At 44.6% G+C, this 23,999-nt stretch overlaps 1 pseudogene across 1 annotated transcript; it reads left to right on the forward strand.

Moving 5' to 3' along the window:
* Positions 1 to 8,970: 8,970 nt before the first annotated feature.
* Positions 8,971 to 12,017, forward strand: LOC148007000 (afadin pseudogene; annotated as a pseudogene). The gene is made up of 2 exons (XR_015648463.1): positions 8,971 to 9,157; positions 10,582 to 12,017. The product of XR_015648463.1 is annotated as an afadin pseudogene (transcript).
* Positions 12,018 to 23,999: the final 11,982 nt, after the last annotated feature.

The following is a 23,999-nucleotide window of genomic DNA, read 5'->3' on the forward strand; positions in this document are numbered from 1 at the left end:
TGAATTCAGGCGACACTGCTGGCGTGGATGTATGTTTGTCCAGTGTGGGTGTAATCTGGTGTGGCCTGAAGAAACAAAGGGCAGCCCCAGTGACTCTTCTGCCTACTTTTTGACCAGATTGTGGTCAAAGGAAGTCACTAGACCATTGGATGATGATGAGGCCTGTGCATATAGGGCGGGGTAGCTTCCACTCCTCTACAGCCCAACAGGAATGCATCATCATCATCAAGGGGAGGGAATAACTGGACTCAATGTGTGAGCCTCCATTGTTCAGCCTTGCACCTGGAGAACTTGCCTGTACAGTAAGCCACATGATCCCACGGTTTGATTATATGTTGTGATATCTTAGGCTCTGTACCCAGTATGTTCTATTTCTTCCACAATTGCAGGGTCTACCTGACAGAGCTCAGTCCTTTGTAGGGATTTGGGAAAGCCTTTCAATCTTCCTTTAACCAGGGGTACATCATCACATCTGTGACTGTCAACCTATATTTCGTGTTGACTATCATTAAGAGGCCAAGAGGTCCTACATTTATCTCTTCTGACACCCCACAGAGGTTAGGATACATACTTGCCACAACCGGTCTTCAAAACTGTAGTATGAAGACAGAGTAAAATCTGACTTTTTTATCTACCATTAAATGTAAAACTATGGTCCATATGTCATTCTGTGGACTATCATAAATTTTTCTGAGGAAGAGTTCAGGAGCTCCAAAAGAGAAAGCACCACAGTGCCAGTTCAGCATTGCCCTGGTTCCACTTGAGTTCTAAGGCAAAAGTCAATGATTTTGACTTTTCCATTTATGTCCAACATAATCTTATCTGGTTTCAGTTCACTGTGTACTATACCGTGCTCATGGCATTAGCTCACAGTTGCAATTATTTGCCTAAATATTTCCTGCCGTTGTCCTCCTCTAGGTGGCCCCATTTTCAGGTGTTTTGGTAAAGCTGTTGTCCTTCAACAAGCTCTTACTTGGGGAAGTGAGATGCTGTTCAGGTTGTCGACCATCATCATTGTTTCTGCCTTGGCCATGTGTGGCCTACACCAATGCTTCTTTACAAGCAGTTTGATGGCCATGGGACTGCTAGGGAGGCGATGATGTGATATCGGGACCTTGGCATTGCTCCTTAAGTCCTTAAGACTTTGTACTGAGTGTGGAAGTTTCCCTCTGCTGGGGCCTAGGGTGTGGGAAATCCTCCTTACTATGTGTAAGCATTGTAGCTAAAAATACTACAAATAATACCTAGAAATAACTTTAAAAGTGTAGAATAAAAATAATGAAAAGGATGTTTGGAAACTGAAGCTATTGTCACTTCATGTGTTAACTAAAATGAGCAAAATGTCTTGTGGATTACTGTTTGAATTTTTTCCTCTCAAGAGGGCGGCCCTGTAGTGCAATAGATCACATATTCAGATGATGTCAAGTGAAATAGTAATTAGCCATATAAAGGCTACAGCCTGTCATTGGGCAATGGAAGGAAAAGATAGAGCAGAATGTTTTGGCAAAGGGAGAGAAAGAATAGAGACGGATGATGCGGGCAAGAAGAAGAAGATGGGGGAGAAGAGGTGGAAAATGGAGCAGGCCCATGTGGCTTGCAGGAGCCACAAGTAGCTAGAGATTTCATAAATGGGCAATAGAGTAGTGTAGTGGTAGATTTGTCTAATCTAAGCACTCAGCTTGTACTTATATTATTGAGTTTTCTGTTCTTTGACTGGGACTTTTGGAGTTTGAGATTTACCACTATAAATCTGGCTAGTATAAGCTTCTGGGTTTTCATTTCAAAAGACTAAGGCAACTCCTGTGAAAGGAGCATTATCCAACCTTCTGCAGGTCAGCCAGAGGTGGTGGATGGGATGAGAAATGCAAGCAGTAGTCCAGGCATTTCAGATTAAAGTTGTTTGTTTAGAGTAGCAAACTACCAGCAGGAACCAGGACAAGATGGCTGCGTAGAGCTAGCCATGTGGGTTCAGCATAACCACTGATACCAGAACATAGCAGGAATTTGCATGGGTTTAATTTAAAACTTCATGCAATAGATGATGTTGCGTGTGGTAGTCAACAATCCACTAGGGAGTTAGGATTCTTGTCCTAGGGATGAGAGAATTAGATTCCTGAATGAGCAGAGATGAGTCAAGTGACTCCAGCACATGGGAATCTTAATCAAACACAGTGATAGACAGACCCAAATCAGGCTCTGAGTTCTCCTCCTGTAAAAAGAATCAGTATAATAAATGGATCCAGGCAGAGAGGGAGACTGAAGACTGCCTACTTTTAATAAAGTTTGGTTTAGTTGTTGCTAATTTGGTGTAATTTTGTTTAAAGATAGAAGAGGACACAATTTTGGCCAGAGTCACCTGGGGAATTGCTCCTGAGGTTCAGAGCTAACTCAGGGCAAATGGGCCCAGATTATCTGGGAGCTCCTGCTGTGCAGGGACAAACTGAGCTAACAGAAAAACTACAGCCTCCAAGGCAGACAACAGAATTTGGATAAGGATGAAATCCTCTAGGAAAGTCTCAGTGTATCACAGGATTCTCCTATTCTCTCAAAAGAGGGTTAAATATCCTGTCTTGGCAGATTAGAAAAGGCCCGAAAAAACTGTTTCTACTCTGCTTGTTTGGTTTAGTTCCCTCGTATGAGTATTTAATTTTCGAAATGTATGTGATTTTGAATTTTCTGGTTATTTTACTATTCCTCTGGGAAAGATGTCAACCTAAAAATCTTTCTGGTTACTGGCTAAAGCGCATGCTAATTTGGGAGAAAGACCTTATGTTTCTGCTTATAGGAAAAGTAATTAGGCACTGGACTCCTTCCAGGGTTCTCTGGGTCAGAAAGGGCAGAGTGAGCCCCCCTGAAGAACTAGAAAATTCAAGAGAACCAAGCAAGAAAGGTAAAGATTCCTTATGCCATTGTTCACAATGCATGAACGAAGACTTATGATTAGTTATTATTAATTTTGGCTCATAAAAAGACTATCTTTTCACATGCTTAAACAAAGAGCAGTATTTCATCTTGAGTAGTCAAGGTATTTTATGTTAAACTGGTTCCCAATTGGCTTGGCAATCAAGCCTCAGGATGCAGGGTAACAAGTGCATTGAAGTAGCCATAGGGACTGGGTGAAACTCTGATGCCTGTGTTTAGCCAGACTTAGTGTGGGGTTATTTTAAAATTACATGGAACAAAAAGTGCTTGAAATAAACTAAAGTCAAAGTTAGGAAAATAGAATACAAATTATGGAAAAGATATCAGGGAAAAAGCTAAAGTCAAAAATCCCAACTAAAATCCAAACAAATAACCCACCTTGTATTCTGTTCAGAAAAGTCACGAAGCTCTCTAGAAGGAGACAAGACAGGATGCAGCTGTTGGGCTATCTCAGGCAAACTCTGCACCGGAGCACCTGTTCAAAGAGATTAGAATATCATTATTGTATCATGGATGTTTACTGGGAGAATGGAATGATTTAACAGCTGAGTTGTGGAATTCTATTGATCTATAAAATAACCTATGCAGTGGATAATATAAAGTTATGAAATATCTTCCAGCTTCATTAATCAGAACTATAAAATTTCAATCTAGCCCATGGATGCTGATGGTAACTGTCGCTTCTGTTTCCGACCCGCAGAAAAGAGCGACTACACAGCGTTCTTCTCAAAGCGGTTTATTCAGGAACCTTACAACATGCAAACAGGAATCTTCTTTTCTTCTGTCTCCCTCCCAGCCCAGCCCCCGGAGCACACTCCCTTATACCCTCCCTCAACTCCGCCTCCTCAGTCCAGACTGCGTAATCTCAGTTCATAGGTCCACGTCACATGGCCTGATCTTGCATCATGGTGCGCCTGCACAGCTCTCACAATGGACGTGGCTAGTTTCAGGTGTGTGAGGAAGTCAGATGCTAGTCACGAGACTTAGCTGCAGTCCCAGGCGCCATCTTGGGACTACCGCCACACCCGCTCCCCACAGGTAACTGTGATTTCAAGGTCATTTCTAATCATCTATGTTAAGTGTTTTGACTCAAGGAAACTGGCATTGCCATAGATGAAATCAGTAAAAGGCATATTTATTTCTTCTTTGCCACATAACTAGACAAATGTCAGTTCAAAAAGTTGCGATTATTGAGTGTACTTTTTTCATCTCAGTTACTTTATGTATTTTTTCATTTATTTAAATTTCCATACATGTATACAGTAAAATATGGTCATATCCACCCTAACATCTGTCCTCCAACTTCTAAAAGATCCCTCTGAGAATCCCCCGATTGACTCTATAGCCCTGGTTGGTCTGGGACTTGCTGTGTAAATCAGATTAGTCTAGAACTCACAGAGGTCCACCTGAATCTGATCCTGGGCTTAAAAGTCAGCACCACTAAACCATTCCTCTGTGTGTGTGTGTGTGTGTGTGTGTGTGTGTGTGTGTGTGTGTGTGTGTACGGAAATATACATACACACATTTTTTGTATCCCAGTAAGCCCTATTAGTGCTAGTCATACATGCATACTGTGTGTACAGACATTCACTGGATTATCAGAGTCCTACCAGTGGCTTGTCCCCAAGGAAGAGTGAATTTCTATCAGCTGTTGTTAACTGCAGCTCCTCATTTGATGCAAGGGCTTATAAGTTCTTCTCCCACCCATGCACGATGTGCAAACAAATGACACAGCCACCTCTGTCACTTTACTCGGTTAACATATACTAATAAAATGTTATGGTATTTTCAAATTTATATGTATATGTATTGTATATGTATAATGACACATTGTATATACTTGTAATGGCTATTCTTGGTTGTGAACTTGACTATATGTGGAATGAACTTCAATCCAGAATTGGAAAGCTCACCTTTGATCCTGATTTGAGGCTGGGAGACACAAATTTCTGAACTGAATCTTGGCATGGAGATCATGAGGCAAAGTGGCTATGAATCTCAGGAGTTTAAGACAAGGAGATCTCTGAGTTCAAGGTCACCTAGGACAAAGCAAGTCCCAGTTCCAGCTGTGGTGGTACACACCTTTAATCTGGGACATACCTTCTGCTGGAGATTTATATAAGGACATTGGAAGAAGGAAGAGTCTCTCTTTCGTCTGCCTGCCTGATTTGTAGGACTGAGCCACTGCTAGATCCTTGGACTCCTATTCATACCTGCTGCTGATCATTGTTGGGGAGTTGGACTATAGACTGCAAGTCATCAACCAATTTTCTTACTGTACAGAGATTTCCCATAAGATCTGTGTCTCTAAAGAACCCTGTATGAGACAATTCTCTTTTATAATATATAATTTCTATTGATAGATAATGTAATTTATTATTTTATTCATAATATTATTATATTCATCCCTATGTTTATATGTAAACAAAACACAGGTTGTATGCCTATGAAACAGTAACACACTGCATACTTGATGACTGCTGTCTTTTCCCTACTCCCTACTGCAGGGGAGAAAATGGACCATTCTCATCAATGAAAAAGGTAAAATAAAATGTTAACTATTGGCTGAAACACAGATGGTTTGCACATAAAATTACATCTTCTTGATTGCTACTTTAGAAATTTTTCTTCATTTCCTGAAGTCACTTTTTATGATACATTACTATATCAAATACTATCTCATAGTTTTTAAGGTAAGTTATTTTTATTGTTGGTACAAAAGTATACACATAGTGTTGTGCAACTTCCAGTAATATCCGGGTAGGGCTTCATGCACATGACTGTATGGTTTAATACTTCCCTATGTGATCCAAAGCTCTTTTGTTGTCATATTATGATCTCTAAGCAGAATATTTTTGATCCTGAAATTATATACAATACCTAACTTTTTTTAAAACACTTCATTAGCTCTCTCCATAGAATGCTATTTAAGTGTGTTTGACTGTTCGGTCCCAGGATATGAATTCCAGTAGAGCACTTTCTGGATAATATTTCCTTACAAAGTGTTGTTAACTGCTTCCTCCAAGAAGTTAATTTCTTGTTTTGAAATTTAAACCTTATGTTTAAATAGAAGATAGAGAAGGCAGATGCTGGATTATTTAGTACCAAGCTGGTTTTCTGTCCTGATATGGGTAATGGCTGGTCACTTGAGGTGTTTCTCATTCCTTTGGATTTGTAGCTGTTTCAGACTTTATAAATAATCATTTTGAGTATTACAAGTCTATGGGCATTTTCTCACCAAATTGTCCATTTTTACAGGAGTATTTTTCTTACAAGTTTGGAACCATAAAATAGAAACTTTCCTAACTAGTCAAGCTACTAGGGTGTATGTGGGCAGGATTTTGCACATTTCCTGCTGTGTGATTTAATTGTGCTGTTCTGACCATTTTTTTTGCATAGGCTGCTGGCCAGTATAAACTGGAAATCTATGTTAAATCGTTGTCCAAGGAGGTATTGCAGATGTGGTCAGTATTTGTTTTAAAGGAAACAGTGAAAGGCATTCTTCACTCGAGCTTTGTGAAATACTGTGCAGATGCTTATGGCTGTGGATGCTGTGTGGTGTGAGGAATGCTGCTGTGCACTGACTGTGTGGTGTGAGGAATGCTGCTGTGCACTGACTGTGTGCTGTGAGGAATGCTGCTGTGCACTGACTGTGTGGTGTGAGGAATGCTGCTGTGCATTGACGCTGCCTTTTTTCTTTTCTCCCTACACCTGCATCCTTCTGGTGGCTCAGGTTGGACAACTAGGTGCCCATGACCAACTCCTCATTGTGGATGGATTTAGTCTGGTTGGACTTTCTCAGGAAAGGTATGACTAATTGGTTCCTTTAAAGCCTCAACTGATTGGTTAGTTTTAATGTACTGAAGTGATATTTTGCATTTTGAAATTTGAATTCAAAAAGTAGTGATGTAAAAGATCTTTGTGTTTACTCACCTTCCCCCATAATCCTAGTTCTTAGAGCACAGGAATCTCATTTTGTGTTCACTCTTAAGAATGTATATTAGTATAGAGTATTACCTTAAATAATTATATAAATATGTACACATATACTTAGAGCTTGTAAAATGTTTAAATATCTTAATGTTAATGTTATAGAATAGAATATACTTACCTGTTTTATAATTAATTATCATAAGCGATGTGGACAGGACATAATCTTCTGAAAGCCTGGTTTATTTCCCCAAACAGCAACCAGGCTGAGGAACCTAAGCACAAGTATTCTGAACATAGACTCCTCTATGACAGTGACCGCTGTTTCTTTATATTTTCTTCCTAGGGCAGCAGAACTCATGACTAGTACCAGTCCCATGGTTACACTGGAAGTTGCAAATCAAGGCATCCTCTTTCACTGCCTGTCCACCTTTCTTACCCAGCCATTGTCCTCCATGGTGCACAGAGGTAAGAGCTAGTGACTCAAGCCAGGTTAGCCAACATATAGTGATCCTGTACTGAGATATGTCTGCTCCTAAAAGTTATCAAAATCTGGGGCTGGAAAGATTGTTCAGTATTTTACAACACCAGTGTTAGCCCAAAACTGCCCGAAACTCTAATTTCATGGGATTTAAAGCACTCTTCTAAGTTCTCTGGATTCGTGTGCACACATGCTGAGCAAACACTCATACACATAAATTATTTTTATAAAGAGAGCCCCTAAAATTCCCATGTAGTAGCTCCTACCACAGCTCTTGCTCAGCTCTTCAAGGAAGAAGTCAGTTGAGACAGAGTGAATGATGCTGAGAAATACTTCTGGATCATGATTCAGATCAGATCTAATGGTACGGTTTCCTAGATATATTCACAGTCTGTTAAGTGCAGTATTGTGAACCCTCTTCTGACCCTGCCTCGGCTTTGGAACCTGAACACCCTAGCCCTGACCTTTGTAGCTACAGTATCAACAACAATATCAGTGTCTGACAGTCTAGAATCCTGTATACTAAAGCGTAGAACAGGAACCAATCCTGGCTAGACCATGTGTTGGCATGTTAAAGCAGAACACCATTTACAAACTCAAAGAGGGACGTGGGTAACAAATGAGTCCCAGGTGAGCAGACAGGAAGACTAAACTGTGAACAGGTGTGGATAATCACACCAGGGGACAGCACCATGTGATGCTGTCATTCTGATGGATAATAATATGTGTGTTATCAAGTGAGAGAAGAGAAGTTGAGTGCTTTTTAAAAAATACTCTAAAATGGTTACTTTGTTATTTACAAATTATAAGTCATATTTGAGAAAATAAAAAAGGTCAATTTCTCCCATAGATACATACTATGTAAATGAAAAGCTTTTCTAGACAATATATGTAAAAGCTTTTGAAAATGTTCATATAAAGCTATTTGTGGTGGCATGTGCCTTTAATGCCAGCTCTAAGGATGCAGAAAGAGGCAGATTTCTGTGAGTTTGGGGTCCTCCTGCCTGTGTACTGAATTCCAGACCAGCCTCAAATACTTAGTGAGACCCTGGGCTATGGTTTCTTCTGATTGCTTGGTTGTTTTGCTTTTCTAGGCTGGTCAAAGAATGTATATAAAAGATCACCCTATTATACCAAGAGCAGTTATTAAATATAAGAATTTTAGATGCATCCTTTGAAGCTCTTTATCTTAGAAAGAATGAGGGAGAGAGAATGAGTGAATTGGCTTTGGTTTCAGTTTCAGATCGTTATAGCTCAGGTAAACCCAGAGCACAGAGTGAAGTTTTTATAAGTTTAATTTTTCTTGGATATTTTATGTATTTACATTTCAAATGTTACCCCCTCCCCATGCTCTCCCAACCCGCTCCCTCTGCTTCTATGAGTATGATCCCGCTCCCACCCACCCATTCCCATCTCAGTGCCCTGGCATGAAGATGCTTGCAGCTGAACATTACACTGAATATGGGGACCCCAATGGAGGAGTTAGAGAAAGAACTGAAGGAGCTGAAGGGGTCTGCAATCCCATAGGAAGAACAACAATATCAACCAACCAGACCCCACAGCTACCAGGTAGGAAACCATGAACTCATGAGAACACAAGGAGGGATCCATGGCTCCAGCCACTTATGTAGCAGAGGATGGCATTATCCAACATCGATAGGTGGAAGAGTAAAGGTTTTGAGCTCTATAATAATTCAGCTCAAAACGGCTCCCCAGAGAGTCCTCAAGAGCCTTGGACAGAGCACAGTCATCCAACGAAGCTGCCTGGTAAAGACAGTCTGATGAAAAACAGAGCAGATCACCCTTTCAGCCCCAATGTGACAAGTAAGAAGAGGCATTCTCTAAGTCACCTTGTCACCCAGATCATTGTTTATACTTTGATCATTGTTTTTTGTGTCCCTTGGCCAGCTAGAATACAGTTTTCATAGAGGTCTCATATTAGTCCAAAATTAGGATTTTATTTGGAAAACCCTTGACCTTATAGATCAAAATGCACTGTAAATGTGTCTTCAAAATGGATCGGGTTTCCAAGTTAGTGGAGATCATTTTTACACTTAAAAGAGTTGCTAACAAAGTAGTGAGGATGGAGTATACTGAATAGAGACCCCAACGTCCAAAAGGCTTCAACCTCCAAAAGGCTTCACGTGTTTACTCTCATGTCTCTAGCCCAGATCTCATCTGGTCCCGGAGAAAGTCCTTCTCCTGGTCTGTGGCGTCAGGAGACTTGTAGGGGTGCGTGAAGCCGACTTCTGGTACATCTTTGTCTCTGGCTCAGTGCTAAACATCCTGCCCTCAGTGTATGATGGGTATGCCATGGCTCCTGCATTTAAAGGAATGTTGTTATGTTTATTTTACTTGTTATTTAATGTGACACTTGGGTTTTTAACACTATTTCTAATAGATCAGCCTCCTATCCCTGGACAGAAGTGTGCATCTACCACTAGAACAGCAGCTAACATCTGTCTTCACTGGAGAACTCTGCACTGAGGTCTAAGATGAGCTGGAACACTTTCTTACTTGTGAAATATCTGACTTCTTTGATACAGTTCTCAACAAATTACATTAACTATCATTCCTGAATTTTGGTCATTTAAGTTTATTTCTATTACACTAGTCAAATAAATTAATGAATCGGGGAACATGAGAATTAGTGTAAATGAGTAAATAAGAAAATTTAAGATTTTTTTTATTGAAAGCATAGGGTCAAAATTACATTTTTTATCATGGCTTTTAAAATATATTCTTTAAAAAACCATTTATTTATTTATTTATTTATTTATTTATTTATTTTATAATCCAATATTAGCCCTTCCTGTCTTGCCAATAACCCCTCATACAAACCCGTCTATCACCTCTTCCTGAGATGGTAAAGCTCCTTTTGGGGTGTCAACCCCCATGATTGCTTTTTTAAAGATTGTAAAACAGATCCCCGAGGACAAAGTTCACCTTTTATGCAGTTTTATGAATCTCATTGTTTATTTCTTTACATTTCACAAGAACAGACCCCTCTACGTAGTCCTGAAGCTAGGAGCTAAATTGCAGGAGTGACAATGCCACAAACAGCATGCATCAGTGTATAGAAAAATCTTTTTATTCCTTTGTACACACAGGTACAGCTGGTTACTTGGAGAGTGAGCCATAAAGCAGTGTCAGGTCTGGTTATACACCCATTCCTCAGTTTTCTTACCTCCTCTGTGAGAAAGAAACATGCATGAAATTTTGTTAATATCTCTGGTGAGTCTCTGAAGTATTAGATCTTCGTCTTTTCTTTTCTCGGTGTGTTACCCCTTCAATGGAAGAACTTCAGGAAGAGTTTTACCAACTTGAGCTGCATTGAGTAGTGGCCAGCATGGATCTCTAGTGTGACAATGATATGTGGATCCAGAGCTCCTCAGTGGACTCTATGACATCCAGCCAGGAGCACCTGAAATATTCCTCCAAGTCAGTTACCCCTGCTTCCACTCTACCAAGAGTGGTCCTGGCCATTGGAAAACCCAGCAGAGGTGCTGCCCACCCCTGTGACTGTCTTCCAGCCCATATGAACAGACCTCCCTCCACCACCTCCTCCACCACATGTCCACCTACACCAGTGGTTTTGATGGCATTTCAGTGGCTTTGCCCCTCCCACCACCTTCTGCAAACAAGGCAGGATCCCAGTCTGCTCAGGTGGCAGCTGGCTAGCAAAAAAGAAGGAGGAGCAGCAGTGGTGGTCTGAGATATAGAAGGCCTGCCTGGATAAGGAAGCAGAGAGGAAGCACGGGGAGCAGGAGTAGAATCTGGGGCAGATGCACTCTCATTCCCTGATCCCTGCTTCCTTATCTCTTTTGGCCACACCGGCCCAACCAGGAAAACCTTCCACACTGCAGAGGCCCCAAGAAACAGTTACTCTGGAGCTGTAGCCCCAGCAGCAGCCCCCCACTATTGAGCACAGGAATCTGCAGTAGAAAACTATCAGTAAATAGGAGTTGTCCTGTGGGGATAGTCTGTCTCCAGACCCATGGAAACAAGATGCCAGGGAGAAGCTGGAGAAGCAACAGCAAATGCACCTTGTGGACATGCTAAGCAAGGAGATCCATGAGCTGCAAAACAAGGGGGACGGTAGTGCAGAGGAGAGTGACTGCCTGTGGAAGCTTATGCTGGAGTGGCTGTTTTGGAAGAGACTTCAGGCTATATTTCTTGTGTTTCTCCCAGGTTCATTTCTTGAACCTGTTCTTGAAAACTGTTCAAGCAGCCCAACATTTGACATTTTCAAAGTAGAAATTCATAACAACTATGTTGTTGACATTCTGGCCTTAGATAATTCTACAGTGATGTCTATGGTTAAGTGCCAGGCAGTGAGAACCCAGGAGTGACGATCAGAGGTACACAGGATGACCTGAAGGTGAGGTGCTCCTGGAGCCCAGTGTCCTGAGTGCAGGTCCTCAACCTTACAGCTGCCCACTCCAGCTGTGCCTGGGATGGAGCCAGTGCTACCGACCTAGGAAGCAGCTCAGGGACTGTGCTTACTATGTTCCCCATTGGTTCAGTTCATGACAAGGTTAATCTGAAGTAACAGCAGGAATTTTAGCCCGCTGGAATTCTGTATCTGAGAAAGTACATGTCTTTAGGAACATCAAGATGCTCACGTCTAACACGTTTCAGCTTTATATGTCACAGATATCATAATAAAGCTGTTTATAACCTTTTTCTGTTTGGGGTAGCTCAAGGGTAGAATGTCCTGACCCTGAGTATTATATCTAATTACCCAGAGAGAGAGAGAGAGACAGGAAGGAAGGGAGGGGGAGAGGGAGGGACAGAGACAGGGAGAGAGAGAGAGAGAGAGAGAGAGAGAGAGAGAGGAACAAAAAGTTTGTAAAAATAAACAAAACTTAAAAATATATAAATAACTGTATAATTATTAAAAGTCTATATGAGAGTCAATGTTTATCACCCAAAATTGAGGAAGGGGCTTGGAGAAACGAATTATCCGCCTCCAACCTCCAAAAACATACACACACTCAATCAACAACACGTCTAATTATACCTGGAAATACCCATATTTTATAGAATGCCATAATGGAAAGTGAGAAGCATCATTTTCGATAAGGGTTGCCAATATGTTCTTTTTCCAAGGTGTGTGCAGCCGTGCCAGTCTTCCTCACCACGGGATGGAAGAGGTCCATGACCTGTGAGCCTAGAGGTAACCAGGGGATCTTTGCTCCATTCTGAGACTGAGAGGCAGGATGCCCACTCAAGGGTCCATAGCAGGGAAGGTTTTCAAGCTATGTACAGTGCTGGAAAAGCCTACACAAGGCATACAGTTAGCAGTGATGTGTTTGCAGGGAGTCCAAGGAACCAGCTTTTTACTGATGCAGGTGGGCAAGCATTTATCATCCACCTGCCACTCTGACAGCAATAAGAGTATTGCTTAAGTTTTGTTTCATAGATTTGATCACTGAAAAAATACCAAAAATTGGACCCTTAACGTTGTAGCAAATAGAATAGTGGATGCTAAGACAGGGACCTTTGACTCTTCTAACACCATTGTCTATTTCAGAGCAAGAAAAGAGAGGTATCAATGGACAGCAGTCTGCTTCCCCCATGAGTGCTCTACCACTGAGTTAGTAGCCTTAGCCCTCCTCACCTTTAGATAAAGGGTGTCACTAAGTTGTCCAAGCAGACCTGAAACTCATGCTGTAGACCAGGCTAGCTTTGAACTTCTGATCCCCCTACCTACTGTGTGTCTTGAGTGTCTGGGGATTACAGGCCCATTTCTCTACAGCTGAGCAGCTTGCTTGTTTGCTTCCTCCTTTCTTTACTCCTCCTCCTCTTCCTCCTCTTCCTCCTCTTCCTCCTCCTCCTCCTCCCCCCTCTCTCTCTGTCTCTTTCATTCTTTCTTTCCTTTCCTTCATTCTTTCTTTCATTCTTTATCTTTCTTTTCTTCCTTCTTTCATTCATTTGTTCCTTTCTTTTAAGATTCATTTACTTTAGTGCTCTATCTGCATGTACATCTGTGTGTCCAAAGAGGGCATCAGATCTAATAATACATAGTTAGTATCTATGATATGGTGACTGGAATCGAACTCAAGACCTTTGAAAGAGCAGCCATGCTCTTAACCACTGAGCCTGCTCTCCAGCCCCAGCCTATTTTCTTAAACTTACCACACTTGGTTCACATGAGAATTGTCTGTCAGATGAGTAAGATAAGGTTACCCTGAGCGCAGAGTGCTTATCCCTTGTCAGATCATCCAGGGGGTTACCTCTGACTCATGCTGTCCTTTTCCAGTTCTGTCTCCAGTGCCCTGGAGTTTGTGGGCCTCATCCACAGAGGTATGCAACTCAGAGAACATGGCCCCTAAGGCTACAGCCTCATTGTAAAAGCCAGCGATGTCAATCACAGCAGGTTAGATGTCAGCCACCTGAGTCATGCAGTTTGACCACATGATACTCACCCTAGGACTTAAATGCAGTGCGTTCAAGTTCTCACATGCTATGCTGGACAGCTGCTCTGGGCCTCCACATCATAAGCCAGAGTGCAGAGCCCTGGGCACAGCAGGACACACAGGCTAGTTTTCACTCCTATGGAAAGCCAGTATAGATGGACATTCTCCATCTTGCTACAGTGACACTTCTGTAAGGGACGAGACTGCTTAGGGCAGCATTGTCTGTTTAGTAGGCACATCCACCTCCAGGACTTGCCCCCTATGGACAGTGCTTGAGCAAAGCCTGCCTCATGGTGCTTAGGGAGTCTCAGTTGTCTGCCAATGGATTCCCAGACATTCAGCTCTGTCTGATGATTGACAGACCTTTGTGACCCTTCTGTTTTCCACTCTCCGGACCACAGCCCCAAAGTCCAGCCAAGCTGACCTTCACGAGAAAGCAAGGGCAGGTATTTGTGGATTACCACTGCACTGGGCTTCATCTCCAGTGGACCCACCCGACCATGCTGGGCAGCTCCTGGGGGGCAGGTTTCAGCACATGGACTGGGCCAGCAGTGTGTATGCAGGTGAACGGGGGACAACATCTGCCCAGTCAAGAATGCCAGAGTCATCAAAGGGCAACACAGTAGAGAGAGCTTGTGAACTGTCAACAGAAGGCCATGTTATACCCCATGATGGGCCTTATGTTGTTCTGTGTCTAGAAAAAGGGTTACCGGCAGTTAAAAGGACTGTGGTATCCAACAAGGGACCTCAGTGACTACCAGGCCATGGTGCCTGTCTGGGAAGTGGGTGGGTCCCATGGTCCCTCCCAAGAACCACCTCTGTTTGCCTGTTCCTGTCTGGATAGCATGCTCACAAGCGACTGGACTGCTTACTTTACAGCTGTGTCTGTGGTGACTGGGTTTGCCCTGAAGGAGGCCTTCTTTATCAATTAGAGTCTGGCTGTCCTAGCAGATGCCTTTGTGGCCTTGTCAGAGCACTGTGACCACATCCCACATCTGAACAGCAAGCTAGTCAACAGGATGCTCTATCGGTTTGTCTTCCTCAGAGACCCCAAAATACAGGGGGCAGAGAGCTGGGCTTTAGGGAGCTACCACAGGCATGATTGCTCTTTTTTGTAAGCCGCACCACCTCTGGCCGAGTTACGGTTCTGCCAGGCCCTCCCATGTTCTGTCTTCAGCATCTTTGTGTGTCAATGAAGCTTACACTGTGTATTAACTGTGCTGCACGTTGGCCTAGAGGCTGGGCTTTCCTCTTGATTTTCCAGCAAGACTACAGAGTTCCCGGGGGAGACTCTCATCATGGCTCTCCATATTCTGACAGGCACAGTCTGTGGATGTCTCTAAGGTGTTGGAGATCGGACCCCACTGAGGGGTGAGAGGCTTTCAGTGGCTTATAGACCCAAGGCTTGGGCATGATGGCTTTTTTTTTTTTGGTTCTTTTTTTCGGAGCTGGGGACAGAACCCAGGGCCTTGCGCTTCCTAGGTAAGCGCTCTACCACTGAGCTAAATCCCCAGCCCCGCATGATGGCTTTTATTGTGTGTTTGGTAGCATGTATGCCCTGCTGCAAGTGTAGACAGACACTCCCCATGCTTGTAGTCCCTGCTTGGAGTGTGGGTACACTCTGTCCATGCAGACAGCTGTCTCCGCACACACAGATGCCATTTTCATGATTTACGCCTGTCATCTTTGATGTTTCTTTTAATAGGCAGTCATGTAAAGTCACTATGATTTTGTGGTGACTTTCTTTCCCCAGCCTTCAGATGAATATAGGAAAGAGACTCTGGAATCTGCCTGGGCTCCTCCTTATGCCCACACCTTGACCCCACTGAACTCTCTTTGGCAGAGACATGGCAGAGCCTGGCCTTTAATTGTCCTGTTCATTCCCTATTGATTGTGACCACAGTCTGGAGCTCTGCACAGCCTGGTGTCCAGAGAAAATTGGCATAGTTCCCCACAATGTCTCCACAGGCTCAGAGGAAGGACATAAATAGAATCTTTATGGGGCCCAAGTGGCTTCTCAGGGTCAGCCAATGGTCTTGGCTCCTTCTTGTCTCTGAAGACACAGGGCACAAGTCCTGACCTCCATGCACCTTTAGCTGCTGCACACACTAAGGATGAGTCCATTGGCTTCTGCTGCTTCTGGGAGTCCTGAAAACCACAATCCCTCAACCAAGGGGACTAGTGGGGGACAAGTGAGCTCCCTGAGGACCAGAAGCCCCACCTGGGTTCACTGCTATGTTTACCAAAATAATGAAGAGCTGCTGTCATAGCAGGCCATGCTCTGGTGGGAAGGGCAGACAGGCACATCCAGACCCACAGAAGGCTGTACTGTGGCTGTGCTGGGCATCCCAGGGGCGGGGTGGGGTTGGGGACGGGAGACAGTTGGTCCATGGGTACCATGGGTATACATGGACACCTAGGCACATAAGGGGGTATGCATATACACGAAAAAACTCCCTCTCACACAGAAGTTGGCATGATGTATAGAAAAACAAGTCCATCCTGAGTGTGGGCTTCACTTTAGATATTAAGGTCCAACGTTAAAACAGGAATGGGTGAAGACAAGGAGCTCTGTGGTCCCTGGGACCAGAAGGAACAGAGTGGCTGTGCTGACTCAGATGAAATAAACTCTCAATCACAGTCTGTGACAGCCAGGTCACAGGACCCAGGCTGCTGTGTTATGTGTGAGCACCCAGTGCAGCCAGAAGCTAAGTACTGAGCACTGACTGGCCCAAGCCCAGAAAGGGTCTCTGTTTTTCAGAGTGCTGGGGGACAGTGCAGTGTGTAGCAGTTTCCTCTTGAAGACTCTTCTGGGGTTTGAGTTCCCTGTAGAGGACCCTCATGGCTGCAGACACTAAGCCTGGGAGGAAAGATCCTCATCTGTAGAGTTCATTGAAAGGCCTGAGAGCAGAAAAGCAAAGAAGCAGCAAAATGTGCCACCTCTGCTCACTGTTGTTCAGCTTCTGCCTTTGCAGTTGAGCTCAGGTACCCTGGAGTCCTCCCCAGCCTGAGTGAGTGATTTCAAGCCAAGTCACATCCTCCTGGTTTGTAGTATCAAACGCAGCCCAGTTTCAGCCCAGGTAAGCTGTGAATACCAGGTATGCCTTGCTGTCTGCATTGTAGGGGAACTGTTGAGCCCCAAAGGACGCAAGGGCTACAAGGTAAGGAATCATAGGACTGGGCTAGGCCTCGAATCCAAGTTCCCTTCTCCCCCTGCCTGGTAACTGGTTCTTGGTGTGTATAGGGGACAGAAAGATAGGGTCCTATGGGAGCCCTAGCACAGGCCTGCCCAAGCATGGCTTAGGGATCCTCACAAAATCCTAGCATTTGATGTGTCCCCATGTTTGTCTACCACCCTCAGCCATGTGCCATTTTCTGTGCCACCTGCAAGGGACTCTAAATATCTTCCTACAAAAGGTGATCAAGGAGGGGCTGTACAAGGACACATGGTGGCTCTGTGGTGAAGTTAACATGGACCAACAGATTAGAGGGCCAGAGCCCCAGGACCAATGCTGGGTGGACACACTCCTCTGACATCCAACACAGAGATCTTTGTACAGAAATCAAGAGAAGTCTTATCTGAATAGCAGTGCAGAGCACCTCAGGCTCAGGGACTCAGGACTGACACCCATAGAATGCTGTAGAGGAGCCGTTTGTGATTCAAGGGCTCATCTGCCTGTATCCCTGAGCCTCTAGAGATGAGCAGAGGACTGGGCTGTGGCTGGTTATGGGCTCAGACAGGGAGGTGCTATGGAGCTTGTTTTTGGCTCCTGGGAGTAGAGCAGTTTTTCTTTCCCTGTCCCTGCTTTTTGAACTTTTCTTTCCTTGGGAAAATGGAAGGACTGGAAGAAGTCTGTCTATGGAGAGTGAGGCTGGCTGGGAAACTGCTCGCTGTTCTCCATTGTCATCCTGCTGGGGGTTTGGGGTTGTTGGCAGGTTAGCCTCTCCATTTAATCCATGCATCTCTGTCTCTTCACTCCGTGACATGGATGAACAAGTCCTACCTGTAGCTGCCACTCCAGGGCATAAGTCCCTCAGTGAGTGAATTCCAGATGGTTCTGTCTAGAGCAGCATGGTCCAGGGTCGTTGCTCAGTATGTAGGTACATGGAAGAGGATACTGCACAGCATCCACACACATTTCATATAACATCAATCCACATACTCTGGTACTAATCGGTTCTATTTACACCTTTCGCCATTATTGCTATTCACTGTACTGTGAAGTGTGAATTTTTATTATATTTCACTTCTGCAAAGGAAGAGACAGAGTTTAGCACTGGAGATTCCCTAGGGACTGGCTGGAAAGGAGGCCTTGACACACATGTGTGCTTCTGGGAAAAAGCTCTTTCATAGGATGCCTCCATGAGTTCCAGGATGTGTGGAGGGCTCTGTGCCCTATCCACGGTTGACCTCAATATATTAATGGGAGCTGATGCTTCTCTCTAATAGAACAGTGCCACCCTCCTTGGAGATGTCTGTGATTGTATATGCTTAGCTCTAGAGTATCATTATTAGGAGACTTTGCCTTGTTAAAGTAGGTGGGTCACATTGGCATGGCTTTAAGACCCTTTTCCTATGCACATGCAAGCCAATCTTCCCCAAGCAGCCTTCAGATGAAGATGTAGAACTCTCAGTCTCTCTGGCACCATGCCTGCCTGGATGCTGCCATGCTCCCAGCTTGAAGATAATGGACTGAGTTTCTGAACCTGCAATCCTGTGTTCATTAATGTTGTCCTTATAAGAGCTGCATTTGTTGTGGTGTGTCTCTTCTCAGCAGTAAACCCCTAACTCAAACAATGTCCATGTTCCCTTCTTCTGCCTCCAGACATTGAAGCTTGCTACATGAGCGGCATTCTCTTGGGATATGGCCCTAATTGGCGCTAGCCTGTCTGCTTGATCTGAGAGTGCTAGGACATCCTGCTCCTAAGGGCATTGTTACCGCTCCCTTGCAATACTGTGAATAGCATCAGCAGGCTCCTGCTCTGTTACCCACTGAACACAATGCTGTCTTCTCCAGGAGTGGATCCAACAGCTCTCAGAACCTCCTCAGGAACTATGTATTTCCCAAGGATTACCTGCACTTGCTTACACACCCCTATCCTGTGTTCTGAAAACTTTTCAAAGCCCATTCATCTGAGACTGGTGAGTTCAGGACAGTAGTCCCAAGTGTCTTGTCCTACCCTGACAGTTCACTCTCATGAGGCATCACCTGCGCTTGACAGAGGATTTTCCCAAGGGGCATTGGATGTGCAGGAGAATTGTGTGTCGTGAGTCTTTTCAGAGCAGCAAAGGAGGACATCAAGGTCCCATTTGCTTTTGGTTTTTGAACTCATGGTCCTGGCACGGTCTTGTTGGTATTTAGGTCCCTGTCAGTCCTGAATTGAATTTTAGCATGGGAACCCAGGGCAGTTGTCTTCAAAGATATTCCTAGCATGGACCACATCTTCACCTCACCAGACATAAAGCACGACAAACACCAGGCAGGCAGAAAACCCTCAGGGACTGGAACTGGCATGTTCAAACACTCTGGCTTGACCTTGGCCAACACAGGTTCAGAGAACAGCCTCTATGTAGGAAGATCTCCTTCCTCCTCTCAGAGTTTACGACATGTAGACTTAAGCTAAGCTGCTGGCACACATGTGAGCAGAGGCACCAGCCTAGGCTTGTTCAATATCAAAGCCTACCTGCCACCCCTGTATCATAGTCATAGCAGCACATCTCATGAGAATTCTAGGGGTGGTGATATTCTGGGTGAATATTCTGTATTCTGCTGCCAGTTACTTTGCTTCCACATGTCCAACTGTGAGAAGGGATTGAGAAAGGGAAGGTGATGAAGTCCTGCTATTATCTACTTGGTGCCACCAAAGACAATGTGGTCTTACTGGCAAGATCTTTGCATTAGATTTTATAAAAAGTGACCTCAGGACAGTAGGTACTCTCAAGAAGGTGCAGCATGGTGGGTACAATGGAACAGGATCCCTGAGGTTGGTTCAGTGGGCCAGGGTCCCTGGGGTAGGAGCAATGGGGCAAGAGCCCTTGGGATGGGATCTTGTAGTAGTGACCCTGTGGAATGTGTAACTGGCAGGGACCCTGGGGTAGGTGCACTATGACGTGCACCCAAGCTGGAATGTTCAGACAGGTGTGTGTTTGCTTCATGCAGCTGCTGTCTGAAGTAGAGAACACTGTTATCTTCCCCAGAGGGGATTTTGGGAGCTCCTTCCAAGAATGCCTCAGCTCCTTACTGAGAAGATATACATTCCACAGATGGGGCTTTATTGAGATGAGCAGATTCTAAGGGGGCTGCCATGAAGGAACAGCCAAAGAAAGCAGAAATGAAGAACAAGCAATTGCACCAGCCATGTCGAAGGTGACTTTGCTCTGAAGAATAGGACTGGAAGAAACTGATTAAGTCAAATCACTTCTCTATCTCTGTATCTCTATATCTCTATCTATCTATCTATTCACCCATCCATCCATCAACCATCCATCTATCTATCTATCTATCTATCTATCTATCTATCTATCTATCTATCTATCTATCTCCCTGAGGGAAGTCAGCTTTCATTTGTAGGAAGAAGGTCACATCCGTGCCCCATTATGGTGAAAACCAGGATTGCAGGGAGTGAGATAGATGGGTTATTTCTTTCTTCCTTCCTTGAGTCTTCTTATATCTTTGTTTCTTTGTATCTTTCTTTCTTCCTTCTCTCTCTCTCTCTCTCTCTCTCTCTCTCTCTCTCTCTCTCTCTCTCTCTCTCCTTCTTTCCTTCTTACTTCTTTTTTGCTTTTGGTGGGATAGAATGCCAGTTGTGGCCAGTCCCCATCAGCATCCACTGTGCTACAGACCCAGTCTCAGTGTGACACAGAAGAGGCCTAACTTTGAAAGTTTGTCCTCTCTCTAAGGGATACTGTATAATACAGTGCTCTGGACTGCAGGTCAGACAAGGCCTGCGTTTAGGAGACTTGTGGACAGATGAATGTCTGTGAGTCTGGACTTAGACTCTGTGGAGGGCTCAGGTCACCTGACTGTCCTGAAGCTTCCCACTGTGATTTATTTCCCTCCTACAGAGTCAGCCACCTGAGCAACTGCATTTCCTGGTCAGCCCCTAATCCTCTTACACTGTGTAGAGTGTTCAATCTCAGGGAAGGCCTGGGAATCTAAGAGACACCACTGAGCCCCCTGGGCCTGGCTGACTCAACCTGAGGCTACTCTGTGTGTCTTCATTTTGCTCACCCTCCAGAGACCTCAAAAGTCAGCAGTGAGCTTGCTGAGAGGCCAGGAGCCTCCATAGTGGCCCAAGAGCAACTGTCCTCTTTCACAGGTTCATCCACAGAGCATGTAATTCTGATTGGTGCAACAGTCTGGAAGAGTGAAAGACGTCATCTCCCAAAGACAAGTGCTGTGCTAGTGGACACTGAGGAGCTACACGGATCAGACCCTTCCCCATCCTTCTCCAGCCTCTCTTGTTCTTCCTTGAGATGTTTCCTACAGATCTGAAAGATCCAGGCAGTCCATGACATGCATTTGAATTTAATCTCAGGACATTTTACTCCTTGCTCTAAAATTAAGACCAGGTAATTCATTTGTTTGTTTGTTTATTTATTTGTTATATGTAAGTACAATGTAGCTGTCTTTAGAAACACCAGATACAGCATCAGGTCTCATTTGAGATATTTGTGAGCCCCCATATAGTTGCTGGGATTTGAACTCTGGACCTCTGATAGAGCATTCAGTGCTCCTAACCACTGAGCAATTTTTCCAACTTCCAGACTAACTTTTTAAATTCCCATAATGTATTCTTTATTCAGGTTACATCCTGATCCCAGCCACTCTCCCTCTGCCTGTCTTCAGGGTAGGAGATTACAGGAAGGCCCCAATTTTCAGCAGGGGAGTGGGTTTGCTTCCAGAGCAGGCAGTGGGGTCGTAAACATCTCACTCTCAGGGAATTGGGAGCTTTCCCATATAAGAATTTTCTGTGGTGGAAGCTCAGTTTGCTGTCTGGCTTCTTTTCAGTTTTCTCTTGCTTCTTCTGGAATGAGAATGTTCTTTATTAAGAGCTTAGAGGGCGTTTCTGGCCAGACTATGTTCATGTGCAGGCCCATCCCTGGACGGCTGGATGCTTAGACTCTCCTGGGGAGACCTGTTTCCTTTCTGCAGCAGGCCAGCTAGTATGAGAAGAAAAGGACCCCATCAGATGTTCACAGTGCACAACACACATACACAAACTCACGCATGCACACACACACACACACACACTATACAAATATATATATATATACATATATATATCTTCCATATTCCTAAACCCACACATCATACACATCACGTGTCAGATGTGCATGCACATTACATATATCACAGACATATATACACTGTGCACATCACACGTGACATTTGTACCTATATGCACACATGCATGCACACCTCACTCTACACACATGCCTGCCATGCACACATGTATATAGAAACACCAAAATGAGTGAAGAGATTTTTAAAGGCGGCTTGTGCAGTCAGGGTATGATAGGCTTGGGCATGACTACCCTCTGTGTTACAGTCAACTGTGGTCTGGTCTTTTAGCTACTTTCACAACAGGGCCAGTGCCTGTGTAGAAGGAACACCAAGGCCACATCTCAGGGAAGTGAACTGAGGACTCAGAAGAGTTACAGGTCCTGGAGTATGGAAAGGCAGAGCATGGTATGCAGATGTAAATGCTGTAAGGCACTCTGGCTTGTCCACTCCAATAGGCACGATAGTAAGCATGAGGCCAGTAGATGTCGTATCCGTGGGAAGAACCCTCTGGATGCCATGTTAGCAACTTAGGGTGTTTCTTGTTTTCAGCCCATGCTGTGGCCAAGGAATCAGGAGGTGTGGGGTAGAGAGGACACTTGAGCACCTACCCTCTATGTTGTGAACCTAGTGGATGTTTTTCTGCCCTTCTAGACCTGTGAGTGGCCTGTGCCAGCACAGCAGAATGGGGACATTCCCAGTTCCACAGGATACTGCAGGCTTGGGGACTGGGTACTTAGGCTTTTGGCTGTGCACCACACCACCTTCCTGACCAATGGTACATTAAGTCAACCAGTGCTTGCAGAATGCTTGAGACAACACAAATGTCTCCTTTCTAACTGGAAACAACATATAAAGGTCTAATACAAGTCAGTAATGTGTCTCTGATTGTCCTGTGGCACTGGGTGAATTAAGGACAGGATGGAGAGCATGCCAAAGAGTCTAACTCGTTCTGTCCCATCTTCCTTCTGAATGCAGGTCTCCAGGATCCAGTGCTCACACGGACTCAGGGCTGCTGCTCAGGGAACCAGCAAACCCTGTTGCTCTGACCATGCCACCGTGAAGGGCGGTCTCGTTCTGTTCCAGTCTCTGCGGTGCCACTGTGTATTAGAAAGGACATCTTTCAAAGGAGGGGTTGGTGAAGGGCAATTTACCTTCTCTTTCAGAGATACAACTGTCTGAGGAGAGGCTAGGAGGTGTTGCAGAACCAAAATATAGAGCTAGAGGGATCAGAAAATCGAGGTTGGGAGGAAGGTTAGCTCAAGGCTGCATGTCCCTGAACACCTTGGTGGGGGTGAAGGGTGACTTAATAGTCACTAGTAGCCCAGTGCCTGTCAGTACTCTACATGACCTTGTAGCCCTTGCTTCTTCTGGTGCTCAACAGCACCACTCAGATGCAAACAGCAAGGCCTAGATAGTGTTCACATCTCCCATGGCTTGACACTGTGCTGGGTTTGATACTACAAACCAGGAGGCTGGGACTTGAACTTGAGATCACTGACTCAGGCTAGGGAGGACTCCAGGGTACCTGAGCTCAGCTGCAAAGGCAGAAACTGAACCACAGTGAGCAGAAGGGGCACATTTTGCTGTTTCTTTCCTTTTCTGCTCTCAGGCCTTTCAATGAACTCTACAGATGAGGATCTTTCCTCCCAGGCTTAGTGTCTGCAGCCATGAGGGTCCTCTACAGGGGACTCAAAACCCCAGAAGAGTCTTCAGAAGGAAAGTGCTACACACTGCACTGCCCCCAGCACTCTGAAAAACAGAGACCCTTTTGGGGTTTGGGCCAGTCAGTGCTCAATAGTTAGCTTCTGGCTGCACTGGGTGCTCACAAATAACACAGCAGCCTGAGTCCTGTGACCTGGCTGTCACAGACTGTGATTGAGAGTTTATTTTAACTGTGTCAGCATAACCACTCTGTTCCTTCTTGTTCCAGGTTGCACAGAGCTCCTTGTCCTCATA

Source organism: Rattus norvegicus, chromosome 1 (genome assembly GCF_021556685.1).
Source record: "Rattus norvegicus strain SHRSP/BbbUtx chromosome 1, alternate assembly SHRSP_T2T, whole genome shotgun sequence".
Lineage (NCBI taxonomy): Eukaryota > Metazoa > Chordata > Mammalia > Rodentia > Muridae > Rattus > Rattus norvegicus.